General features: G+C 41.7%; 1 protein-coding gene across 1 annotated transcript in view; it reads right to left on the bottom strand.

Annotated features, from left to right (window-relative positions):
* The window catches only part of plxna2 (plexin A2), a 175,454-nt gene extending 149,920 nt beyond the window's left edge, over positions 1-25,534 (bottom strand). Inside the window, exon 1 of the mRNA XM_088289798.1 lies at positions 25,145-25,534. The gene's annotated coding sequence lies outside the window, so the exon portion shown is untranslated. The remainder of the gene's footprint in view (positions 1-25,144) is intronic.
* Positions 25,535-25,918: the final 384 nt, after the last annotated feature.

Genomic DNA, 25,918 nt, shown 5'->3' with positions numbered 1-25,918 from the left:
AGTTGCCAGCCAATCACAGGACAAATCCAAACGAACAAGCTTTCACACTCCCATTCACACCTACAGTATATGCACAGCCAAATCGACAAATAAGATGTTTTGCCAACAGACATTAACTTGAAAAGGAGAAAATTGGAGACAAAGACCAAAGAAAATGGGCAAATTTGACAGTCTATAGGTTATCACGCAAATCAAAAGTTTTCGCATTCAGTTCGTATATGCTACCCCAAATGTGCTAGATTATGAGTTTTAGTCATTTCGTGAAGAAACAGTCGTGAAGAAAAAAAATGTGGGAAATCGTCCTTCCTGTGTGGCGTTTGCATGCTCTCCCTGTGCCTCTGTGGGTTTTCTCCGGGTACTCCGGTCCCCCACCACATTCCAAAGACATGCATGGTATGTTAATGGTATACTCAATTGTCCCTAGGTATGAGTGCGAGCAAGAGTGGTTGTTCGTCTTTGTGTGCCCTGCGATTGGCTGGCAACCAGTCTACTGCCAGAAGACGGCTCGGAGAGGCTCTCGCACCCCCGTGACCCTCGAGAGGAGTAGCGGCTCGGATAATGGATGGATGGAGCTAGACAGATTACACTCCAAAAAACCTACGCAAGCACAAAGAGAACATCCAAGCGGCGCACAAGAAGGCCAGAGCTCAGGTCCAAACCGCAAACCTCACAACTGTCAGGCAGACAAGCTAACCACACGCACACACACAACAAATCAATCAATAAAATAAAAATAAAAATAATAATAAATAAATCATTTGCATTACGTGTTGTTTTCCAATAAACCCTCATTTTTTTCCACAGTATCTCAGTGAGTCAATTTGTCAGTTTGGACGCTTTAGTCGTGACATCATGATGATCCAAAACAGTTTACGGCTTCTGAAATGCGCTGTGGCAGCAGACAACCGTTCCGACACGACGCCGGGCTCCACAAACTTCCCCTTCATGATGAACAATCAGGCGTGCCAATGATCTCTCATTAAATGAAACGCTTACTCAAAATGATGTTGATTTTCTCCCCAAACGACACTCAAACAAGTCAGACGCGGCTGCAATGTTTGCTGGCGCTGAGATGAACAAGCACACCGGGAGACCAAAAGAAGCGGTCATGTGAAACCATAAGGAAGCCAAAAAGTGTCAAAAGTGAAAAACTCGTGGTTGTAAACTGGCGTCACCCAGGAACCTCCTGTGTCTCTCGTCTACTTATTGCCTTTTGCCGTATGTGGTAAGCTTCTTAGCGATGCAGCCAAAATGCGTCTTGAGCTCCTCAATTCATATGGCAATTGTCTCGCGGGAGATAAAGAACATCAACACGGAAATCCCTTCACACAGTCGTCTGTTGTCAGACAGGAAAAGGAAAAGGGAGATTGTAATTTCATGCCTCGGATTAGTGCGTTATTCCCTTAATGATGACAGTGAGGCATGAAATCTTTACGCCTAAGTAAACTTGACGCGTTAGCGATCAAAACAACAGCAATAAACCGGTTAGTCACTCAAGACAAGTAGGTGCTGTCGTAATATTTTGATTATTTGGTCATTCTTACAAATAGCTTATTTTTTTAAATGTTGGCATGTTGTCTATGGAATATTTTTTTCAAAGCTCATTTTCTCCTAATGAGATTTTTTTTTTTTTAAACAGGATTTTGCGACATTAGCTCTTACTCTCTCACGCGCTGTAATAACGAGAGGACTTGCTGGCGTGTCAGGCCAAGTTATATTTGTACATTTCTTTGTCTTGCTAGGAAATGACGAGCTCTGCTCCAGTGCCAGATCCGTCCGTCAGCTTCCAAGCTGCTTTGCGTAACTTTTCCCTAATCCATCCATCCATCCTTGCAGTCTCCACGAGGGAGCCGCACCAAACGAGAGGTTTAACCCCGGCTTCCCCGCCTCCCAGAAACCACAAGTGGCTTCGGTAATTGTCGTCATTTCATCTGGTCTGGTTTCCTGTGTTGAGGCCACAATGAAATGTCGCCATTTATGCATTAGTGCAAACCACACATTTGAACAAGTCGACATTTTGGAACCAGAGATGTGTTTCCACTCAGAAGCCCAGGCGATGATGATGACATTGATGCAGAGCTCAAAACGGACTCAAACTGTGATTTAGTTTCAAAGCAAAGTTCCAGGGATTCGATTGGTTCCCCTTTCATATAAAAGGGGCCCAGTCACTGAGCCAAGATCGTTAAGATAAGTGCTGATGTGAGTTGCCAGACCAGGATGTCAGCACAGCAAGGAAGGCTGTGTCATATTAAAAACTAGAAATGCATGATACATAACGTATCACCTCCCATCAGACAGGTCAAAACATATTCATTTTTTTTTTAAATCAGAGATTCGTGCAAACATTTCTAGATTACTCTTTGGCGCTGATTTCGAAGCTGACTTCTTTATAGTCTAGCACTTATCGTAGCCTATTTAGTCATATTTATTAATTAAGGGCTGGTTCAGAAAGAGGTGGAATTTAGTTTTTTTAAATGTCTAAATGATGAATAGCAACGCTTGGTAAAAGCCAGATTGAACAAGAACGAGCTAAAAAAAAATTGACGTGCAGGAAAAAAGTAAAGCCGGATCATAAATGATTTTCAGGACACATGAAGCCATCTTTGGTTAAAATTTGCTGTTGCAAGGTTTTATTAATGATACAGTTAATGGTGTTAAATGAATAGTTGTTGTTAAATTAAACATTCAGAGCTGAACATATAAAACGGTCTTTTGAAATTGAACATTGGGGGGCGGGGGGGGGGGGTGTTCACAACTATCACATTTTAAGAAAGAGATGGCACTTGTGGGTGCTAAAAGGCAAACCAATGACCCAGTGTTGGAGTCACTAAGGTGTGCTCACCTTTGGATACATTCAAGTTGAAATAATCTGTTGATGTGTTTAAATGTAGTCAATTTCTGTTTAGTTTTTTTTGTTTTCTTTTAAAATAGTAATTTTGGTAAGCTACATTTGTTTTCTCCGCTTTGCTGCTAAATGTTGTTAGCTGTTGGGCTTGGAAACGTTTTTGTGAAGCACATTGAGTTGCCTTGTGTATGAAATGCACTACACACAGGAAATGATTCTGCCTCGCCTTGCCCAGCCTTTTTTTTTCCAAATTTCTTTTTTTCCTCGAATGGTCTGGCCTTGGCAGGTTTGTCGCTTTTCTATTTTCTAGTCTTGTATCATAGTAAATAGGTCATTATGGCATTATGGAACAGCCGATCCAATGGTGGCCTCAGAACCTTTGCTCTGTAGAAAGACTGCATTAAAACAGCGGCAATTTGATCATTTATAGCAAATAATGTGCATTTGAACACGATGAAGTGCACACTCAAGTGCCCTTTGCATGCAGTGTTTCATCAGTGACCCTCACCATCCTCTGACATATCATTAAAGCGCAGCCGTGTTTTGAGAAACAAGGAGCATGTCATGGTGATGGAGGGATAATTGAGTCTCGGCAGCACAGATCATCAAGGGCATGTGAATGTATCACATTGTAAGACCCCAACCCATAGCCCCCTCCCAACACTGTGCTTCAAGCAAACAAGCACTGCTTTATGTGTAAAAGATGACACACACCAAGGGAGCTTTAGGACGTCATTGTCATTCTAATGACTTGCCCGCCCTCCACCAAAAAATTTACTGTCATGATCTCCGACAACTGTAGGAAAAAAAATCGGAGGGGTGCAACCAAAGCAGGAAGTGAGGTAGGGTTGCCTCACATTTTCCCTCCTGACACAAATAATATCCTGTTCCTATTACACAGGAGGCTGCATCCGTGGAGGTGTGATCTCCTGATACAAGTCAGTCTGTCATCATCCCGGGAAAAACGAGTTCCCTATTGTGGCCCTTTTCCAGAAATCTAAACTGAAAAAAAAACCTCAGCCAGACGAGAGGGAATCCTTTGCAGGGGCGGTAAAACAACAGACTGGGATGTCACTAGAGGCGAACGGATCAAACTGTCTCACCTGAACGCTGTCACACTAACACAAACGCACACACTGAGATTCAATTGGTGCCCTAACATCAACAAGCTGGAGGGCATGGAATAGCGCTCAAGAGTCGATACGGAAACAAGGTTGCTTTCAAAGTCAAGTTGTGTATGACTCAACTCCAGTGAGGAACTGTATTTGTTTCCCACTAGCAACCAAAGTGTCATTTTACCGACAAGAGAATCAAGCATGGATTTTAGCATTGTCATCTTGCTACATTAATAACGTTGTTCGTGTATTAATGAGCGCAAAAATGAGGACATTCAAGCGCAATCTGAAATTGTTTTTGTAGATATATGAAATCAAGAGTGACGTAAGCCCAATAAAACAACATCATAGTGAGTGTGATTTTTTTTTTTTTTTGCAGCGTATACCTCATCTTTTGCCCAAAGTCAGCGAGCAAAGGTTCCAGCAAACCTATAACTCTGAAAAGAAGAGGTAGTAGTATTGAATGGAGGAAGGATTTGAATGACAGAACTAACAATTGAAGGTTACTTTGACATCTGTGAAGTACTCTAGCCTCACTAATAATCAAATGGAAAGTTTCAGGTCTTCTGGTGACGAGACATTCATATTTCATAAGTTGGTGTTGATTAAAAGGTTATAAATAAGTTAGCATTTGCTCATAAATAAGTGTGTTTATTACTGTCGATGTCATCGTGCAAACTGTTAAAGTTAGGGATTAAAAAAATGTAAGAGTAAGACTTCTGTTTGTGGATCGTTTTTGGATACGGTGATATAAGCGCATCTGTTTTCAATAGTGGATCTTTGACGACTTTCACCTCGAAGACGTAATTGAAGGAGAATAGCTCATAAATGTGGTGAATATGCTCATAAACACTTGAGCTTTTGAACACAAAATATGTCGTTTCATCAAGCTGACGGCTCATGCACAGGCCTGCACTATGAGCCAGCTAATTGTATTTAATTATTAATATACAGTATATTTTTTTCTTCTTTTGTTGTTGCCTTTTTTTTGTTTTACAATTTTTTGTCTGTCAGGAAAAGATAACTTCACAAACGCAAGAAAATTACGTATTGTGTACGGAGTTTTCTTTTCTAGTTTCGTTGGCTGCCCATAATCACGTGTTGCTAGGACGGCACACAAAGTGGTGACGTCATTGATCCATTCGTTTTTAAAAATGACAGCCTGGTTGTGACAAGCATCGCCACATATCCGAATGGAGGGAAAACTGAAGACAAATCGGGTCCACCTCTGAATCTAATCATAACTTCTTTGGCGCAGTGACCCACTTTTGGTCATCAGAACCACTCAAGAACTTTGTGAGACAAAACTATATCTCATATACAAATACATTTCTCGTATACAATTGAGAAAATGTGTTGTCTTGTAAATGCAATGGCAAGTGCAGTTTAATAAATGTCTTACTTTAGAAGAGCTGCGTGTATAAAGGTTCCGGTTAATAAAAGTCATAAATGAGGTGCTGTGGAGTGTGTATATTTTAGTGTTGAGGAGATGTGTGGTGTCACTATACATTATTAATAGTACACATAAGCAAGGGCGTTTGTAAAACAGGAATCCTGCTGAGGCGAGGCGAGGCTGGTAAGGCAATAATGTAAAGATGTGCATGGAAATGTCTACAGCAAAGAGAGGCAATCGTGAATCAAACATGACAAGCAAATAGATTTCACAGGTTTTACATTCCTCACAAGATCACAGGAAATCTTAGGTTTGTATGATAATTCCAATTCGATTGTCTGAAATACCCGTCATTGGTGAAGGGGTTGTAACATAAGGAAGTAATACATAATGACGCAGTGGTTTAGCAAATATACACTTTGATGGAGAAGTGCAAATGCAGTTGCCGTTTTGTTTGTGATGTACTCAAGCATGTCTACACTGATGGGAAATCGGCTTTGTGAAGTATCACTTGGTCTTTTGATACTTATTGGCATGCATGGTTTTTTAAAATATATCTCAATATTCTGTCTCGATCATACACTTTGATGGACAAGTGCAGACTGCATTGTGGGCCACTATTTGTATTTAGTTGTGACATATTCATGACTACACCACATGCATGTCTTGTATTTTGCAGCATTTCCAAGAATGATGAAGTCCACTTTAGGAAAGTTTGTCTTTCAGGCTCCATCTTCTTGTCGTAAATGAATGGCAAAAACAACACGGTGAAGATTAGAGGTGTCGAATCGTAATATCGTAATAATCAAGTAATCATTTAGAGACATAGTTTAACTTAAAACACGTTCAAATCCTCTGATTTCATCCTCTCAAAAAATGTCTGATTTCTGTCATCCTTTATGAAAGACTCATTATCATTTGTGTTTCATCAAAATAAGACATTTGCAAACAGCTGCAGCTTAGACGTTGGAAAACAATTACTCAACCAGGAATTGACTCAGTTTGCGTAATATTGCTTAATTGTTCAGTTGTGTTTTTAATCACTAAACAACATCAATAAACAGTAATCATAATAAATATAATAGTGAACAGTATACTTTTGTGCAAAATAACCGATAGAATAATCAACTCTAAAATTGTATAACAGCCTGGTGAGTCGAGGTGCAGGATACTGGTTGAGCTGAGCAACACATGTAAAGTTTCTTAGAACAAAATAAACATCTTACTTTTAATGCCTTTGATGCACACGCATTCCATTGTCTGTGTCGCTTTTCCAGAAAAAAAAACCAAACGAGCCAAGACGTTTCAAACGGTATTAATCTAAATGAACAAGACACACAGAATGACCGTCTGCAGTGTGTCCAGTGTGTGCGCATTCAAACATGTTTGTGTAGTTTGAGTCAGACGTATTTGCTTTCTCTATCGATGGACGCTCCCCAACCGAGGCATTATCTGTCAGCGGCTGTACTACACTGAACAAATATTCGACTCTGACCTTTGTTGCGCACGAGTGGAATATTCTAGAATAAGGTCATTGCCCAGTGAAAAGCACGTTTCTTCAAATTTTGTTTGGATTGGTTGTTTTTGGCAAAAAGTGACAAAACAGACTTTTCTTCATGTTCCTTTTTTGATCAAACATTGAGCGCACACTTTATATTTAGAGCATCAGTACGTCAGATATATTTATTTGTGTGTGCTTTAATATATAACAAATTTAACGAGTTTGAGTATTATGTGAATACAGGGGGGAGAAAAAAAAGAGTGGAAAAAAAAGCCAATTTTCCCAGCAAATATTGAAGCTACACAACTTGTGAAAAGGACACTGTTGCTTGCTCACGACGAAGCGGGAAAGATGGTCGGAAAGCCGGAGGATGAAAAGGGGAGCCATAAACCACAACCGGGAAAGGAGTGGAGATCACTGGAGGTCAGAAACAGTGAATGATATCCTGTGAAAGTGAGAGTTAAGTACGAAACAATACAGTGCTCGTGGAGAGAGGCAGGAAGGGAGGAAGGAAGGAATGAAGGAAAGAGGGAGGGAAGGAAGGAAACCATGCAGTCATTACTCTCACTGGCTAACAAGCTGTTTGAGCAGCAGTAACAACTCCCAAAAGCCAGCATGCCGTATTGGCTGTTAGCTGGGGCAACCTTACACAGCCTGGCATGCAAACTCCGGCCAGTAGAGGGGGGCGTGTTGCCAAGGGGGCAAAGGTCATATTGGCAGGGACATCAAGGCAGGAGGCAGGACTATTTTGGTCGATGCATTTATAGCACATCAATAGAACCATGTCAAAATACACAAACTGATTTTTAACATCTTAACCTACTTTTAAAATGTGAACGACTCCTCACACGACAAGGAAAACTTTTCTTAATGCTTTTATATTGTCTGGTGCACTCGAGATAACCAACAACATATTGTACATATTGCAAAATCAATACGCACATGTCCTCTGACATCGCTAGTCTCCTCCTACAAACCAAATGTCTATCGTAGTACCATGAGTGGCCTGTAGAAGGCAGCATGGAGCACCGAACCAGTCTGGTGGAAAATACAAAGAAGAAGAAAAAGTGATACGAGAAGGAGGCTAGGCTAATGGATAACATTTTTGGTAACTAATAAATGACTGATGTGAGTCACATCATAAAAAAACACTCCCGATATCATACAAACCCTCAACACAAACAGTTGCCTCTTTATTTACGTCTGGCAACAATTCCACCCGAACTCTCCAACTCACGCAAGGACTTGTGATCGTAAAAATGAAACGGGTTTTATAGTTATGAATGTCAGCCCTGACCCCACAATAAAGGATTATCTTTCAGAGACATTTGAGAATTTGGCCGATGCTGACTTTGATCACAATTTGGCCTGATTGTCGATATATGTGCACCCCACTTAATACAGCCGGGATCTGTTATGTAACCGTTCCTGGTGGCGGCTTTAGTGAGAGGATGATGGCGGGCGGGATCATGCCAGGGGGACCTGTCAGTCAAAATAATCCCTCCATTTTCTCCCACTACTGTTTGGTTTAAGTTCTGATCATGCACAGCTCGGGCACTGGAAACAGCGGGGAAGCCAATTCTTTGGCTAAGCCCACAAAAAAGGCCCCCCAGAAGAGTGGGTGGGTGTTACCCACTGTGATGTAACCACGATGTGAAAGCATGAAACGCTCTCTGGGCAGGACTCGGCATGATCCATGCTAAAGTCAATTAGCCATCAATTCGATTAACAGCACGACGGGGTTCATGTAATGTCAATACCCACCCCCCTCTCCACCGATTGCCGATTCTGAGCAGTGCGCATGCAAGGGAGACAGGAAGGAGCAGCAAACTGGATGCCTAACAAAAAAGCGAGACGGTACCAAGATCGTTTTACATTACAATCAAAATTTTGCATCAGTGACGTTTTGATTACTTTTAGCCGAGCTTGCTGACCATATGTCTGCACTAAAAACTAATTCGTTGTGGAAAAAGATGAAAAATTTAATTTTCATTCAACCATTCTCTTCAGGGGCTTGTCCTCATCGAGGTGATGTGGGAGGTGGGGTGAATCCCAGCAGGCAGCACACAGAAACTTACTTTTAAAAAAAATATATTATTACTGTATATTTCGCAGCCAAGAAGCACACGTCAATCACCACACGCTGACTTGTGGGAGCCAAGACTGAGCTGCGACCTGCTCATGGGTTAAAGGTCAACAAGAAGCTCCTTGAATAACATACCAGTCTTATCTGTCTTGTGATTTTGGCATCAGGAGGAATCGAGCGAAGCGTCCCACATGACCCCGCGCTTCTTAACTCCAAGACAGCGCTAGGGTGTTATCGAGCTGTCTTCTTGCAACACCACTTTAAGTCTGACATCGAGTCTAGTCTGACGAAAGCCAGGCAGTTTTAAAGGTGAAGTCAACCACCCCCAAAAAGATCTTTGCAATAACATGTTTTTTGCACCGTCACTTGTAACTAATATTGCAATTGTGGGATATGAGGTAAGCAATAAAATGCACCCATTTTTTTTTTTTTACATATGAGGGGCGGCCATTTTGGCACTTTCGGTCAACTAAAAATGACATCACAGTTGCTCAGGGCACAGATAGCGACGAATCACGGCTCACCTGTTTTCTGAAGCAGAGCCATGATTGGTCGTTATCCCAGCCCTGAACAAGTGTGTGATTGGTCGTTATCTTAGTGTGATGTCATTTTCAGTCGACCGCTAGTGGCAAAATGGCCGCTCCCTCAGATGTACAAAAACAAGTGGATTTTACTGCTTAACTCATATTTCTCAAATGCAATATTAATCAGAATCTCGGGTTTTAACTGGTTTTGACTGCTTAGAACATTCTTGTTCAGAAATGTTTTGGGTTGACTTCCCCTTTAAGAGACCCATGAAGCCTCTAGTGGGTTCACAGCAACTTTTGTGGAAGCAGAATGCGGCCACAATAATAGAGGACATTGGTGTTAATAGAATGTATTGTTTGTTATGAAATCCAATAACAGGAAGCAGGAAACACATTTTGTTCCAAGATCAAGTGCTTGCTTTGAGAACACTTGAGGCTTGTGCTTGGGCCTGTCCGTTCTTCTCCTTGACTCAGCCAAGTACACGTTCCTCTAATTTCATCAGGGGTGATAAAGCGCCGCAAAATCGAGTCTGCGGCTACTTAGTTAGCTCAATCTCGCCTCGGCTGAGTCGCATTAGCAGCGCGCGGTGAGCAAAGTGGGCCCTTAGCCATAAAAGGAGCAAACATGGCCAGCAAGCACAAGTTGGCAAAAGAGTGCATTTGACAGATGTTCGAACAAGAAAGAAACAATCCTGTTTTTCAGCCATCTTAACTTTCGCCCCAAATTCATTTGAGTGCGGACATAAGGGTCAACTAGATGTGTTGTTCAATGGTGACACCACATCACCACCTTAAATCATTCCCTGCTCGCCGAGTGAAAAAAAAAATGGATCTTTGACGTCTTTAGCCGTCAGTGGCAGTAAATGAGTTAATAGTAGACCGGCCTCACAAATTTTCATAATTCAAACGTCTATTCCTGAAGATGGGAATTACTTTATTTAAAGTCTGAAGTACTTCTACCCGATTTAACATTCACTTGTGGTATGAAAATCATCTCGAGGCGTACTCATAGAGAACACTGTCACAATGGTTGACCCGGCAACTTGATTCACAATCTGTATCAATTAATACTATTGATGGACAAGCCAGCACCACCGCCTCATGTTGATTTAGCGCTGGCGTCTGTGCTAAGCTTTCTGTTCAGTGTGTGCTTATGTAAACTCTTTATTTGAAGTCAACATGTGATAACACAGATGAGTGTTATGTCAGCATTTAGCATGTTTAGCATCACCTAGCCTTATTAGCTTCTGACCGTGTATGAGTTCATAAATGAGTGTTGAGGATTGTCTCCTTCTATTACCCAAGTGGCTTCAAAATAAATTATACTTAACAATTGTTTCTTCCTTGACTTTAAATCAGAAAACTCTCCCAAAGCGTCAGTCTAATGAAAATCACTTCTCTCCAAATTAGTGTTTCCTGATAAAAAAAAAAATACATTCATGTGAAGTCGATTAAGCTGTGACTATCCTGGTGGACCTTCCTATGGACCTCTTCCCCTTCCTGTCCTCATACTCATAATCACCTCCTTCAAATTTTGCAGTCCATGTTTACCGCTTGCGTGAATAATACCACATGTTGCTGTCTCTCGGCCAAGGTGGTCATTCACAGTAGACCTTCTGTTTTGTCGCTCAGTGTGCACATGAATTTTACTACAAAATTGGACTACCTAAAAAAAGTTGTCCGTTGAAATATTGCAGTGTGTTATTTAAAGCTTTTTTTTTTAATTATTATGATGGAAGTCAATCGTGATGGCAGCATGCCTGCATCATTCCCAGAACTTGGGCTCACAGGAAAACAGCCAGCTCTTATTTTCCACCCCTGTCCTCGCCAAACATCCATCCTGTCCGGCCCCACACAGAACAGGCCGTGGAGGAACACATATTTACAACTCGGCACGGATTTCAACGAGACACCAAGACTTCACCAATTAGCTATGGTCCAGCTCAGCCGGTCTAGTTTTGTCCAGTCAGTCCTATTCTGTTCCGACGCAGTCAACTTACCTAAAAGAAAGCGAGTATCTTCAGATCTTGTGAGTTTTATTTAATTTTGTGATTATCTTTAACTTTTAATTTGGATAAAAACTTACGAAAAAAAAATGTCAATGCATGTTTTTCATAAATAGCAACCATTAACTTTATCGTTCTAAATGTCAAGAGCAAATTTTTATGGCATGTTTTTTTTATTTTAATATAGTTAGAGTAAGTATGCTTGAACTAGTAGGAGAAAAAACTGTTCTAGAATACACATGATCGCAAAATAAATTTTTATGTGATTATCTGATCATTTGATGGAATAATTGGTAGGATAAAAACATTCTATAGTGACTAGTAAAAATAAAACTAACACTCCTTGCCACTTTTCTTCCAGAAAAAAAATATAATCTAGAACAACTTGCTGGAATATCTGCTAGTCAGTATTGGTTGGCGGCACAACACATAGTCATCTTCCGCAGTTGGACATTTATAAACATTTATAATACAACTTGAGGTTTGAGGTTCTCGGGTTAAGCCAAAGGAGGACACATGAATTTAGCTCAAGAGCTGACTGAGACCGCAAAACTCATCGTAGGACCTCACACTGTATCACATTCACGGCTGTCAACTGTACTCTGATGTTTCACTGCTACGCTCCGTAGCAACTATAGTCCGTCAGCTACATCAGAGAGTCTCCGAATAAGAGCTCTACTCTGATTTTCACAGGCCAGCAGCTCTCGGGTGGCTCCGCTGGCCGCTCCGCAGATATAACACGGCCATCCATATTCTTTAGGCTTGACATCGGAGAGCTTCATGCAACTGTCTCCAGGCATTCCTCTGGTGCTACATCTTGATCTAGTGGACCTTGAAGAGAGACTTCTAGAAACCTTGTCACTGGCATAATTGCTCACATGATAAGCGACTCTCGGGGAGGGAAAATGTCAGCAGTCACTGTTGGAAATGCTCAGCTCCTGCTCCAGTTTAGAAAGAGACTGTAGGCTGACCGGGAGAAATTCAGGCAATGGGGACTTTAGCCTAGCGATTTAACTGACTTGATTGATTACTGGGGCAAGTAGCAATAAATTGCGATTTTTTTTTACATTGTATAGCTGATAAGAGTTGCGATCAGGCAAACGATTGGGATTGAATTAACAGCACCTCTGCTGGTTGCATCCTAGTAGTACATGTCATTTTGTCTCAATTGTTGATTGAACTAGTGATGGGCACGGCAGTTCTTTTAAATCACAGATGTGAAACTCCGGTCCTGGATACTTCTCAGGCTTCTTCAGAGCTTGCTGATGAGCTGATCATTTGAATCAGGTGTATTGCAGCCGGGAGAGCTTGAAAGCATGCGGGAAGGCGGCCCTCCGGGACTGGAGTTTTAAATGAACTGAATCATGAGAATAAGTTCATCAAAAAGAATCGTTCAAAAGATTCATTCACTGAATCCCCCCCGCGCCTCAAACATGCCCCTTACCTTTGGGCACGGACGGAGTTAGTAATAATAACAAATAAATAAAATCGTAACGTCATTTTTCATTTTATTTCTTTCTTTATTTTTCCTGTTTGTGAAACGGAAATGCAGCATGTTCACACACTGATTCCTTCGTAAACGCCAATAGCGCGACAGTGTGTTCAGTAAACCCCGCCTCCATGTGACGCTGGCTGCTGATTGGTCATTCACGCCGATTGACGACATGCGTGTGGCTCCAGCATGGCCGCGACCCACGTGAGCACAAGCGGTTTAAATAATGGATGGATGGATGATTTGGAACAGAATTAGTCAGCAATACAAAATTCCTAATCAATAAATTAATCAATTATCATGTCCATCCCAATAAAGTCACCAGTTAAACAGCAGTATCATTCTCTGTCTCTGCCCCTCCCTTCTTCCCCCTCTGGGTGTTAAGTTTGATCAAAGACTAATCTCTGCTAGTAAGATGATTAAAATTAGCATCTGTTTCATTGTTAAGCGAAGCGAAGCGGGCTGGGATGAGATCCCACAGTGCGAGTGGAGAGAGCCAGAAATACGAGCGCCAAAAACAGAAAGAAAAAAAAAAACTGTGTCATTAAGGGGGGAAAAAAAACATGTAACAGAAAATGAAAGAAAATTGCATCTCCATGCTCAACTTGGTCAGTATTGAAAAACGGCAAAGCAATGCAATCGGAAATCAAAGGCAAATGCTTGTAATAACTTTTTTTTTTTTTTCCTCCTGTGAGACCGCACACTCGGACTATGATGACGATGAGGATGAAGCGGTGCTTTAAAAACGATCATCCCGCACGAGTCGTAAAATGAGCCACCGCTCCATTCAAGTGAGCGATGTAACTGCAACCTTTTGATGCTAAGTGCGCTGTGGCGGAGGAAATGATGAACAGTCAGCATAAACATGACATTGGCCGGCTCGAGTGTTTCCCTGCAATTGGGCAACTTGGTCGTGGCATGAGAGGTGGGGGCTAAAACACATCTTATATCCATTCACTGAGCCAAACAAAACAGCCCCGCTGCTCCATTTAAAACCACATCAGCAGCAGCATGCAAACTTATAATCATACTCCAGTAGGGAAAAAAAAGTGCAATAACAGGAAGGAGAAAAATGATAAAAATCAACTCTTTGCTACCCTCGAGAAAATGTACGGCAAAAAAAAAAAAAAAAGGCCCCATTCAGCATTTCATCAGCAACACAAACAGGAGCAGCTGGGGCACACAAACATGCTGAAGTGGGCTAATTGGGACACTTGGAGGCTGTTTCACTTTGGGTGGGCGTCAGCTAAAGAGTTTACCCCCTCTATATCACTCCTCAACAAACACACACAAGTGTTGTATGACTTTGTGCAAAACAATGAGAAAACAAAACAAAACCATTACTTTGGGATTGAAAACTAAGTTTCTCAGATGATTTCTTTACACATGGTAAAAATATAAGAACCATAATGTGTCACAACAAACCAGCTAATTAATGGAGAGCCACAAGGTTCTGTGCTGGGACTCAGTTTTTTTTAAACTTCTTTTTTAATGTATCGCAGCAGCTGAAAACAATGCATACTGTATATGTTCTTTATTTTGACTTTTCATAAACAAAAAAGGAATCTCACTATCCTCAATGTACTGTCAACACTCATGATAGAAATGGACAGTAGATACGGTTTGTCAGAGGAAACTCAAAAGATGGCTGTGTAAAGAAATCACAGTCATTTCTTTGATATTTATTTTATACTTGTTTTTGTGAAACACAATCCCACCGGGATTATATTAACTAAATGATTTTGATATCATATTGATGTTGAATTTACATCAGATTACCATTGGGATGTAAAATGTTCCAGGAAAAAAAAAATAGCTGAAAGTATTCCGTTGACAAAATGTCATCACAAAGTCTTTGTCTCAATCCTTTGTAATGTTCTCTCAAGCATATTTGTGTTTCAGTGTTTATTTTGGTCAGCATATTAAAATTGTCCCAAAATCAGAACATACATACATAAAAGAAAATAGCTGCCCAAAAAAGTAATTTGGTCGAAGCACAGCTCATAAATGCCGAACCCTCATTGTCTTTCTTTTCAGGTTGGACAACAGAAGCCTTCATGCAAAATAAGTTAATGCTTAGAAATTGTAAACGCACCAACCAGTCAAGACTAATGTCCACCTCAATCCATTAATGCTTTGCCTATGCTGCGCTACCATGTGGCAGTCTCTAAATTCCATTTAACGTGTAATTCAACATCTGGTTTAGTTGTACGAATAAAACTGAATTGAATCAAATGGAATTAATTGCAAGTCCAATCAGGATCTGCTATGCTCCAGTTTTCTTTTGAAGTCAAGCAATGTTTTCAACAAGTTTCCGCCACATGATTGTGAGAGCCACTGCGCCTTCTTGTTCCCTTCAAGCTTCCCTTCCACTTCCTGTCTGACTCAGTGTTGCATTCCCAGACCAACCTTTTTCCTCCTGTGCCTATTTGTGCTGGATTTCAGCACATTGTCAACAGAGATGCCAGGAGCAAGTTACACTAATATATATTTTTTTTGATAGATTATATAATGTTACTATTTACAGGTTGGTAATCAGATTAGAATTACTTATCATAAATTATTGAGCGTTATTATTTTTGCTAGTTTCCTTGGAAAAAAGATGCTTCCTCGCTACTTCTGTCATGGGGAGAGACGTCACCAAGTCATATTTTCAACATCAGGAAAACAATGTACGAACCAAGCAGCCAGCAACATAAAAAAATGGAGGGAGGACAAGCAAATGAAAGCAAATATGATCTGTTGTACACTCTGTGTTGGCAACAGTGTCATCTAGCTTTAAAAACACGTCAAATTTCAAGAAACGCTTGGAGTGACCGCACGGAACAGTGAAAAGATAGACCCCCATCAAAAAAAAAAATAATGGAACAGTGGGGGAGATTGCAAGCAATTGGTTGGCCAGTACTGTAAGTTGTAAAAGAAAAAGCAGCTGCTGAACGGAACTAATGAAGTAACTTGTGATCTAACTTTGTAACTTTCAAAATTAAACAATCCGTGAAGTCAGTAGCTAAATTACTTTTTCAGGGTAACTTTGGCAACACTGATTATCACAATCCATTGGACCTTGAAGAGCGGCAATGTCTGAGCTTGACCCAAGAGACTCGAGCCACCAGTATTTTACAATACGTAAAAGATGTTCTTATGCAGGTTTGGGAACAGCTCATGAAATATAGCAACATGTCAGGCTGGTTTCACAAAGTAGAGTTTACAAACACATTTCTGAATCTTTTATCATCAAATTTCAGCCAATATGAATGTGATTATTTAATATATACTGGGCAATGCCCCCTCAAAGTTTAAAGACAACCTGATGGATGGCAAAACAATAAAGGGATTTCTGATTCTGAAAAAAGGGGGTCAGGAACAGTAAATATGTTATGGGCTAGCAAATGCTGAAGTGAGTCTTACACACTAGCTGTCCTTTAATCAATCAATCAATCGAGTTGTTGCTTCAAAGGGCCTAAATAATCTTTGAAATGATGAAAAGGGCCACAGATAAGACATCTAAAACAGCTCAGGTGAACAAGTCAAAGACTAGCTAGCGCGAAAACTAGCATTCTGTTGGCTCACAGCTAAAATTAGAAAACGACTAGTTAGAGGCTTTTGTCTGTTTAACGGAAAAGTTAAGGGCGATGATCATGACTAACAGGTGGGAAATTATTTTAACGGTTAATTCTAAAACGTAATAATAAAATTAGAACAATAATTAAACAATAAACCAATAAAATCCGCCTGAAATAAATGCATGCAAGGTTGTCACCTATTCGTGGCGCTTTTCTTTATCTCTGAATCGCTTTTAGTGTACACAAAGTGTCAAAATTGTTTTCCTTGACTTCGGGGTGAAGTGAAGACAGACACACATTTTAGTTTTTCAAAGTTTACGGCCGTTGACGCTACAGCTGACAAAAGCAACGAGCATGCTAACCTTGGCTGAACCGAGTGTTGTCTGTGCAGATGAGATGCAATTCTGCATTGCAAAGGTCACAGTAGCAAACGTACAGAAACATAATGGGAAGAGAAGGACGACCACAACATGCAGGAAAAAAAAAAATGGAATGTGCTTTGTTACGCACAACTTTTGAAAAATAAATGACAACATTCTTCCTTAGACTCAAATAGTAAAAAAATTTTGAGCAGCTGTACTTATTCAGAGAGTTAGAATGGGAAGCAATCAGAGCTCTCAAAAATGTGCGTAATTTTAAAAATGAAAACTACAACACCTGCTGACTGACATTCAATGCGATAAGTTGTGACTCAAATCGTAGCACCGACTACAGTAAGTTAATGATTTTCCACGCAACTCCCGCCACCGCTGTCGTGCTTAGTGCATTTGGGCGAGCTCCCGCTGCTGCTCCACTGAGCACACGCAACACTTTGCTTTCAACAGCAAAGGGTCGCCGGGAAATGAAGAGCGGTGTGGAACAAAAACAAGCAACTTCCCCCTGCGAACGAGTCGCGCGGCTAATGTTTGTCTGGCAGGAACAAATAGCCTCATTCAGTGCAATCACAACAGACATTTTTGTCGTCACAGAGATTGCTTCAAAGTTGAGGAAAATGTATTCTGTATGTGTCGCACTCGTCAGTTACAAAGTTGGAAGCTAAAAGATCAACCAGAGGTTAGGTCGAAAGAAAATCGGGGAGCAAGTGTAACTTGGGCTTGATTTACATGGCAGGTCCAAACGCCCATTTCCAATTTAATGGCAATGTTCGATTAACTCATTTACATATCCGATTATTTACATAAACTCCCACGTGACCCAGGAGTGATTTTAGTCTTGCTTTCTGGCATTATTCAGCAGCTTTAAAAATGTCAATTTTCGATGGTCAGAAGGTGTGAACATGATGACGTGGACGGGAACGAGGAGAGCCTGATGCTATTGCTTATTTGCCAGATGTCATTTTTTCATGACTCGACGAAAGGAATAGCAAAACAAATCAAATTGGATGAACTAAGCAGAGGAGCGTAATTTGCAGCAATCATTCCAGTGATTGTGACTTGGAAGATGATGCGTTTTAGTCAAAGTTTGGAAGGATATGACTTACTCTATACAAGGCGAGATGCCTTCACTTCTTCCAAGGTCATCATCTCGATACGAGGGCGACGGACTTCTCCATCTCACTTCAGCAGACTGTCATCTCTGACTGTGCAGGTGTAAAAAAAGTTTCACGTCACCTCTTGCCCGAAAACCGAGCACATCAAAGTGATGGCCCCAATAGTTAGGATTTGATGGACATTAAATTTGAGCTGATCTGAGGAAAAGGCTTATCACCTCCACAAAATCCAAATTATCGGCAGCTTGTTTTGATATTTTCACAAGTTGAAGTATACATAAGTAGGGACATGCATAAGCATTTTGGTGATGATTCGTTCTAGTTGTCGGATGTTTAGTGACGCTGAAGCTGTTTTAGACTCCCCAGCCAGCCAAACGCGTGGTCAGGTGGACGGTGAGCCCCGCGAGAAGGAAGCAGTGCGGAGTGTACGTCCTCCAGACTGGAATGCAGCGTTTCTTCTCAGCCAACCAACAAGCACTAAATAGTAGGTGTACAATTCCGGTCCTCCAGCTGCATCAGTTGTGTTTTTTGGATGCCTACGCATCCTTGGGTGACTTCACAGGCTCTTTATATATCATAATGTATTATTCCTAAACAAAAAGAGATCTGGCATGAAACAGTGAAGGTAAACTGCTCATTTCCTCATTCTCTTATAAATGAATACATGGAGAGGCTTAATTTTGTGATATTTCCAGAGGACGAAGTGGGCATAAGTAGAGATGTCCACGTAGATTTTAGTGACGATTGAGCACAGTTATCTTATTTTGACTGTACTAACTGTGTCCAGTTCCTCTGCTGACGTCACACCAAGATATAGAGGAAGGGAGCGAGGCGTTTCCATGGTGCCGATGAAAACCAGGTGTTCTAAAATTAGTTATATTGTGATTTTTCCAACAAATTGATATAATTGAAAATGATAAGTGATTTTATTTGCCTGATCAAAAATACATTGAGAGCGTTTTGGAGAGAAAAAATGAGCCATCCTGACCACATAGTCCTGTTTATAGTCTTTAATGTGATTATGTTACTTAGTGTTTCGATGACATCAAGCTTGTATTGATGGGATATATCCGATCTGTCCATTTACCGATATCCCATACTGTGCGTAGTTGTATCCACAGTTGGAAGATGCCTTTTTGAGATTATCCGATTGCATGCATTTTTTTTTTCATTATTACGATGCCTTGAAAACATGACTGAGAGTAAAATTTGGGAATTGTCTCACATGAAGATTGCATCTTATATCCAGCCTTGGTAGACATGTTAGATCAAACTATATTGACGTGCATCTTGTATCAGACATAATTAAAAGTGAAAGAGATAATACTTTCAATGTAGGCTAAAAATAGCCTTGAAAGGTAGGTTAGCTTTTACTAAATGCTAACAAAATGATAAAGCTAATTTCACCAGCTCATTTTCAGCTTATCAACATGAATTGAACTCATTCCTTCTTCTAGTGATATAAAAGAATAACTCTAAAATGAAAAAAAAAGAACTATAAGAAGGCTGATGTTTGCATATTCAATTCTTGCACGCTAGTTTGGGCTAACAGCTCAGCTCTTCAATGTGTTATCACGGCTCCTCGCTTTGAAAAAGATCAGTCATTCCAGACATCAAAGAAGACAATCTGTTGGAGGATGATGGGCAAGAACAAGAGAACAAGAGAGATCAACCTTGACATTTAGATGTTCCCTTTGACGAATTTGGGGGCTCAGGTGAACATGTGCAGGGCTAGCTAGCACTTAAACTAGTCTCACAAGCAACAGTTCAGCATGGGGAATGTGCATTCACACAAATTGTAAATCGAGTCATGCATTCCTGTGGAAAAAAACAACAGTTATCCCAGGAAAGGACACATTTAAGTGGTCGGGATTAATCACCTTGGGTCTAGACTTCCAAGGATTCAATACGCTTATTGTACAATATTACTCGAACAGCAACGTCTATTTTTTGTTTAAACTAAACAGTTGATCAAAGACAGGATGCATTTGAGGGTGCACGCCTGCCCTCGTATCACTGGGGAGGGGGGAATGAGGACTGGCTCCAATGCAAAAGTCCATCTCAAAAGTCCAACACTGTTAAGGTTGCACAATTCAACGTGAACAAGGAAAATGAGTCACCAAAGTAAAGCGGCCTTGAGGAGTGAGTGAAAGAAAAACGGAAAAGAGAAGAACATACAAAGGAAGTAATGAGAAGTAAGCGGACTCTCAGACTGCATTGGCTAACTTGTTTTCCGTGTGCATGACAGCCAAGAATGTTTCAATGTTTTACATCAGCCTCACAGTCGAGAGGTCATAGGTTGGAATATCAGCCCGCGGCCTTCTATGTGGAGTTTGAATATTTCCCCCAAGCTAGTGTGGGTTTTCACCAGCTACTCTGGATTCCTCAAACGCTCCAAAAACATTCGTGTGAGGTTAATTAATGACCCGAAAATGTAAAAGATTCGAGTAATTTGCTGTTTAAATGTCCCGCGATTGTCCTGGGGGTACTATGCTTCTCGCCCAAACTCAGCTGGCACACCCCTAAATGAACAAGAGATCTATAAAAAAAAAATACATGGAATTTTCCTCACATAAAATGCTTTCATAGTTTATAAACCATACATTAAATTATCTCTCGGAATGTGACGTGTGTGACTGAGCTGAGCACGTTGCCATCCCGTGATGCGGTCACCACAGCAACAATAGAGGGCGCGGGCATCCATACCAATAGGGGGCAGTGTTGATCCAAACAGTATTGTGTTGCTTTCTCATATGATCAAACAACACACGACGATAGAAGACACATGTGTCGCGCAGTCAAACAAAGCGAAATTCAAATGAACACAATTGCACGCAGCCATGCACAAATCACATAAACGCACACGCAAACACTCTCGCGCGCACACACACAGTCATCTGTTCCTGACAGCTGCCCCTTGGCATCTAATACGACACCCCCCCCGCCCCTCAGCTTTCCCTCTCTCTTTTTGTTGCTCACTTCCTTGTCAAGTTGCCACAAACAAAACAAGCACACCCTCCTGTGGCACCAACTAATTGATTATTGATGGCGCCACGGCACTAGTGACTTACATCCGAGGGAAGCGAGCAGGACAGAGGAGGCCGCTATGAAATTGTGATGACATAATTATTACATTGCTGTTGTTTGTGACGAAAATATGCAGGTGCAGACTCACAAATGGTTCCTTCCATATCGTTGCCTCATTTTGGAATGGAATTCAGATTGGCTCCTGACCAAGGAGATCAGACAAAGAACAAATGCAGGACCAAAGGCCCCAATCCTTGAGGGAAACCTTTGCAAGCATATCGTGAGAGCGCTTGCCTTTAACACTCACACGGGGGACCAAACGGCGTCAACAAAACATTTAACTTGGAACAGTATTTGCACTGTGAAGGTGTTAGAGACTCCCAATGGAGGCGCTGAAAACAAGCCCTTGATCACTTCCCTTTTACACCATTCATTTTCTCATCTGTCGGAATGAGCAAGTGGACCAAATCTTTTGTTGCACCAAGCTGGAGTCTTCGAGACAACAGGGGTCATGCTGGTATGTTTGGCGTTAGCGCCATTAAAAGATGACAGATTGGAAGGGAGAGGGCGTTCGGGGTGATAGTAGGTCTGGATTTCAGATTGAAGACAAGAGAAGAAAGTGTTTCGTAATTGGTTTGTTATTTAGCATCAGCCCCTCGGAAGTAATGACCTCATCCAAACTTTGCGAGAAGACTTTTGATTCGGAATGATATTTGACACCAGATGACCATGCAACCTGAGGGCAAGAAACAGTTCTTTCATCTTGAATCCGTTGTCTGCAAACATGATTCACACTCTCAAGCGAAGAACCCAATTAGTTTTGAAGAGACATTCGAGGCACGTCATATGGAAGCATCGTTTTTTTTTTCCTGCTAGAGATATTTTGATGCGTTGTATTTATCCTTATAATGGCAGGGTAAAAGTTGATAAAAACCACTCAAATCAATGTTCGGAAGCTCTGGTAATGGATGAAGCTCGTCAAGTTCATTCCGGCGCTTTCCAGTCAAAACATCCTGTCTTCAAATATATTCCACGTGATCAACTCCACCAACAATGCAGACGTTACATTTTAACGAGGCGAGGCTTTCGGACTAACGAACACATGGCGAGGCTGCGAGGGAGAGCGGGAACGGAGCATTCCGTTGTGACAGCTGGACAGTGGATCGGGGTGAAATCCACAACGTGTGTGAAACGGGGGAGGGGGGGGGGTTGCATGAAAACAAACCCCGCTGACTATTTGTACGCTGGCTGAAGCAGAAAGTAAAGAGAGAAACTAAATCTGAGGCCCGAGTGAGTCAGTCAGTGGTAGCACAAAAGCGCCATTATCTTACATGTGCGTGCGCCGGCAAAGACAGTTGGGTTAGAGAGGGGTTGCAATTGGAAGGAAGGGGTGGGGGGGGGGGGGGTCAAAATACATAGCCACACATGCGTTTGCAGCATTCATTCATTAAGATATAGGTCAAGGATTCTGCCTCCATGCGCAGCCACTTGTCAAAATCTCTCAAGCTACACAGCAGTGAGTCTGGCTGCCTTGAGGGGGCGGGGGAGTGGTACGGGGGAGGGGGGGGGTCATAATATGGTACTGGGGTCGACACGGCACCCAGAGGAGCAGCGACGACACACTCGGCAGCAAAGTGATATGTTCTGATCATAATTAACTCACGATAATGAACTTGGTGTACGGCGCTCATTGGCTGACCTTTAACAGGGGTCGCTCTTCATCCAACGGGACACTATTCGGACGCAAACAATCTGGACCATCGAAACATGCAGGAAACTAAGATTTAATAAACCAGAAAGTATCAAATCAAGCAAGTCACGCTTTTCCTGTTTACTTTATGTCCTACCTCAGCCCGCTTCGGTGGCACGCAAGTTGGCCCCGACTTAGTTTCGCCCTCTCCTGGTTACTGCCAAGAAGTAAAAACTCCTTCGCCACAATTGCTTCAAAACGAAGGGACTGCATGACTTCGCTGATAGGAAAACATTCCCGGTCGAATTCCACATGACGGACTGGAATCTTTGAACGGATCCATCCAGGATTTTGTTGCCAGCAGAAAACGCAGAGCATGCATGTCGACTAACAATCACACACACTCCGGACAATTTAGAGCCTTCAATTAGAATTTGGAATGCGGGAGGAAGAACATGAAAACTCAAAACAGGAAGACCCGTGCCAAGGTTCCAATCCAGAACTTCTAGATTGTGAGGCATCACGGAAGAAAGTAAATCTCCGGAAGGTCAACAATTATTTCCCTTTAATTGAGTCTACCGCCAAGAAAGTATTCTTTCAATAAAGAAAAAAGTGCCTCTGGCGGCAAAAAAAAAAAAAAAAATTGCACAGGAATGAGTGGAGACAAATAGGGCAAACCATCGAAACAAATCACTCAAAAAAGAGATTCTGTAAAGATGAAACAATGTTTTAACAGCCACAGTTTTGTATTTTAAGAAGTTAGCGGAAATAAGCCAATACAGTGATACTTTGTGAAATATCACCTCGAGCGTTGCCAGCAGAGCTGTGTAGAACAATAACAGGTTGCGTCTATGTGTGATTTTCTGAATAAGAGTGATGATAATTAGCTTGAACCAAATGAGCTTGTGATAATCAGTCCAATGCTGCGAGCTGGTTTGCTCTCTTAAATGCAGCAATTTGCACCCTGATGGCTGCTGTGTCCGACACACACACACACACACACATACACGTACTACCACTGCTGCACTATGAGATGGGTATTAAAATAATGATGTGAAGGCTTTATAACGGAGCGTAAAAAAAATAAAAAAGTAGTGTGCGTTCACAAAGACGGACTAAGGTTTGATTGCAAGGGCAGAAGGATTAATATGCTCGCCATCCGCCCGAGCAGATGTACATTATTTTCATGCAAATGCACGGCAATTTTCAATGGAAGACAAGGTTTATTTTCTTTGGAGGCGTCGCAGTGGGAAGATTTGTGGGCACGTCCGCTGAATGGGACAGATGAGGCTCGAGGTCAGTCGTGGACGGGTCTGGTCATAAGTCAGCATCGAAGAAAATGATACAAAGTAAATTGGGCTTTATCGTTGTTGCTGCGTGCAACACCAGTGAAAGGTAGATTGGTAACAACAGCATCGCTCACTATATATTGTTTGGTCCAAGCCAACCAAATGGGTACGAATAATAACGAAAAAAATATATATTGTTATTAAAATTTAATTAAAAAAAGTAACAATCATGTTTTTTTTATTAAATTTTCTAAAAGTATCAAAACATTTGATGACACTACTTAAGAAAATATTGATATATGGTATTAAATAAAGGCAAATACATGCTTCAATGAGCCCTTACAGCCGTTTTCAACAAGTGCAGGGTCAACGTTTGGCAAGTTTGCATCTTTGTAATCAACACTGATGAATATATACTTTTCAGTCAATATGAGCTCCGACAATCGTAAAGGACTGACTTGTACATCAGTACTGTTTGGAGAGCTGGATGGGAAGTCTTATTTTCTTAGTTTACTATCACTGATAACAAGCTAGGTAATAACCACTTTATAAACCCGTTATAAGCCAACATTTCTTTTAAGGCGCGAACAAAATGATTGACTGCTCTTGTCAACTGTCAACAGTCTCATAATAGCCCATTTATGAGCCATTTTTTAGGGTATTCATTTTGGAAAGAAATGTCCAAGGGCAAACAAAATGATGTTGAAAAGGTTGATGTCACTTGTCCAAATTGCACACATGATCAAGTTGGTTGCATGTAAAAACGTGCGTATTTAGAACCAAATACTGAAGTAATCTTGCAGTTGTCACTTAGAAAGCACCAAGCCAATCGGAAGCGTCGACAGCGTGCAGCGCGCATGCTGGCTGCAGCCAACTTCAACAGTATTTGAGAAATACAATAAAGGCTGCAGCAAGCTTGGGGTGTTTGCAAATTAATTACAATGCAAAGCGTGCACAGTAAAGTAGAGGTACACATGCATGCATGTCCTTAATGTCACACGAGAGCGTCAACGAAAGCCACGACACAAGCTATAGTGGCCGTGCACGGTGCACGTCACGCGGGCTGAGAGCGCATTTGTTCCCGTCTATTTTAAACACCACATGGAAAGCGGAAAGCTCACCTCCTCATCCCGAGTGTTCCGACATTCCCTCTCCGTCCACAAATACACCTCCTCCTCCAGCCCCGCCAGCCCGGAATGTGGGAGCTGATGCCGGCAGAAGGACTCGCATCCACCGACTAAAACGGTCCCCCAACCGCGAGCAAAGTATCGCCTTGTCCGATGCTCGCCTCCTCTTCCTCCTGTGCGCTGCTTGACGCCCACCTGTTTTAACCGTCATTCAAAGCGCAGCCGGTACGGTCGCAACCACACGCGTACACCAAAAAAAAAAAAAAAAAAAAAAAAAAGCGCAAACTTAAAAAGATCATTCACAAGGTCGCGCGAACAGGAGCGAGCAAATTCCTTCAGTTAGCGCGCGATAGGAAAAGTCCTCGGAAGTAACGTGACGTGATGTGAGGCGGTGAGACGGTGCTGGTGTGCGGGCAGCGTCGGAGCAGCGGCGCGCCACACTGAGCCGGACTGACTCGGACGCGCGGCTCCATCATCATCATCATCATCATCATCGTCATCATCATCGTCGTCACCATCATCATCACCGTGAGGTGGTGCGCGCGCACACTCACTCATTGGCTGCGTGCACACGACCACCCCCCCCCCCCCCTTTACACGCCCCAAACCCCCACACACGTAGCACCCGGCACCAAGATAATCGTATCAAATAATTTGACTGGGAGGAGTATTTGAATTCTGGGCCGTTCAAATTTAAAAGGTAATATTTCTTCTAAGAAAAAAGTGTTGCAACGTTATATTTGTATTACATTTAAATCTAAAACGTCT

The sequence above is a fragment of the Idiotropiscis lumnitzeri genome, chromosome 3 (assembly GCF_059441095.1).
Source record: "Idiotropiscis lumnitzeri isolate Australia: NSW breed Sydney's pygmy pipehorse chromosome 3, RoL_Ilum_1.0, whole genome shotgun sequence".
Classification (NCBI taxonomy): domain Eukaryota; kingdom Metazoa; phylum Chordata; class Actinopteri; order Syngnathiformes; family Syngnathidae; genus Idiotropiscis; species Idiotropiscis lumnitzeri.
The sequence above is the reverse complement of the archived record's forward strand: the minus strand, read 5'-3'. Positions and strand labels throughout refer to the sequence as shown.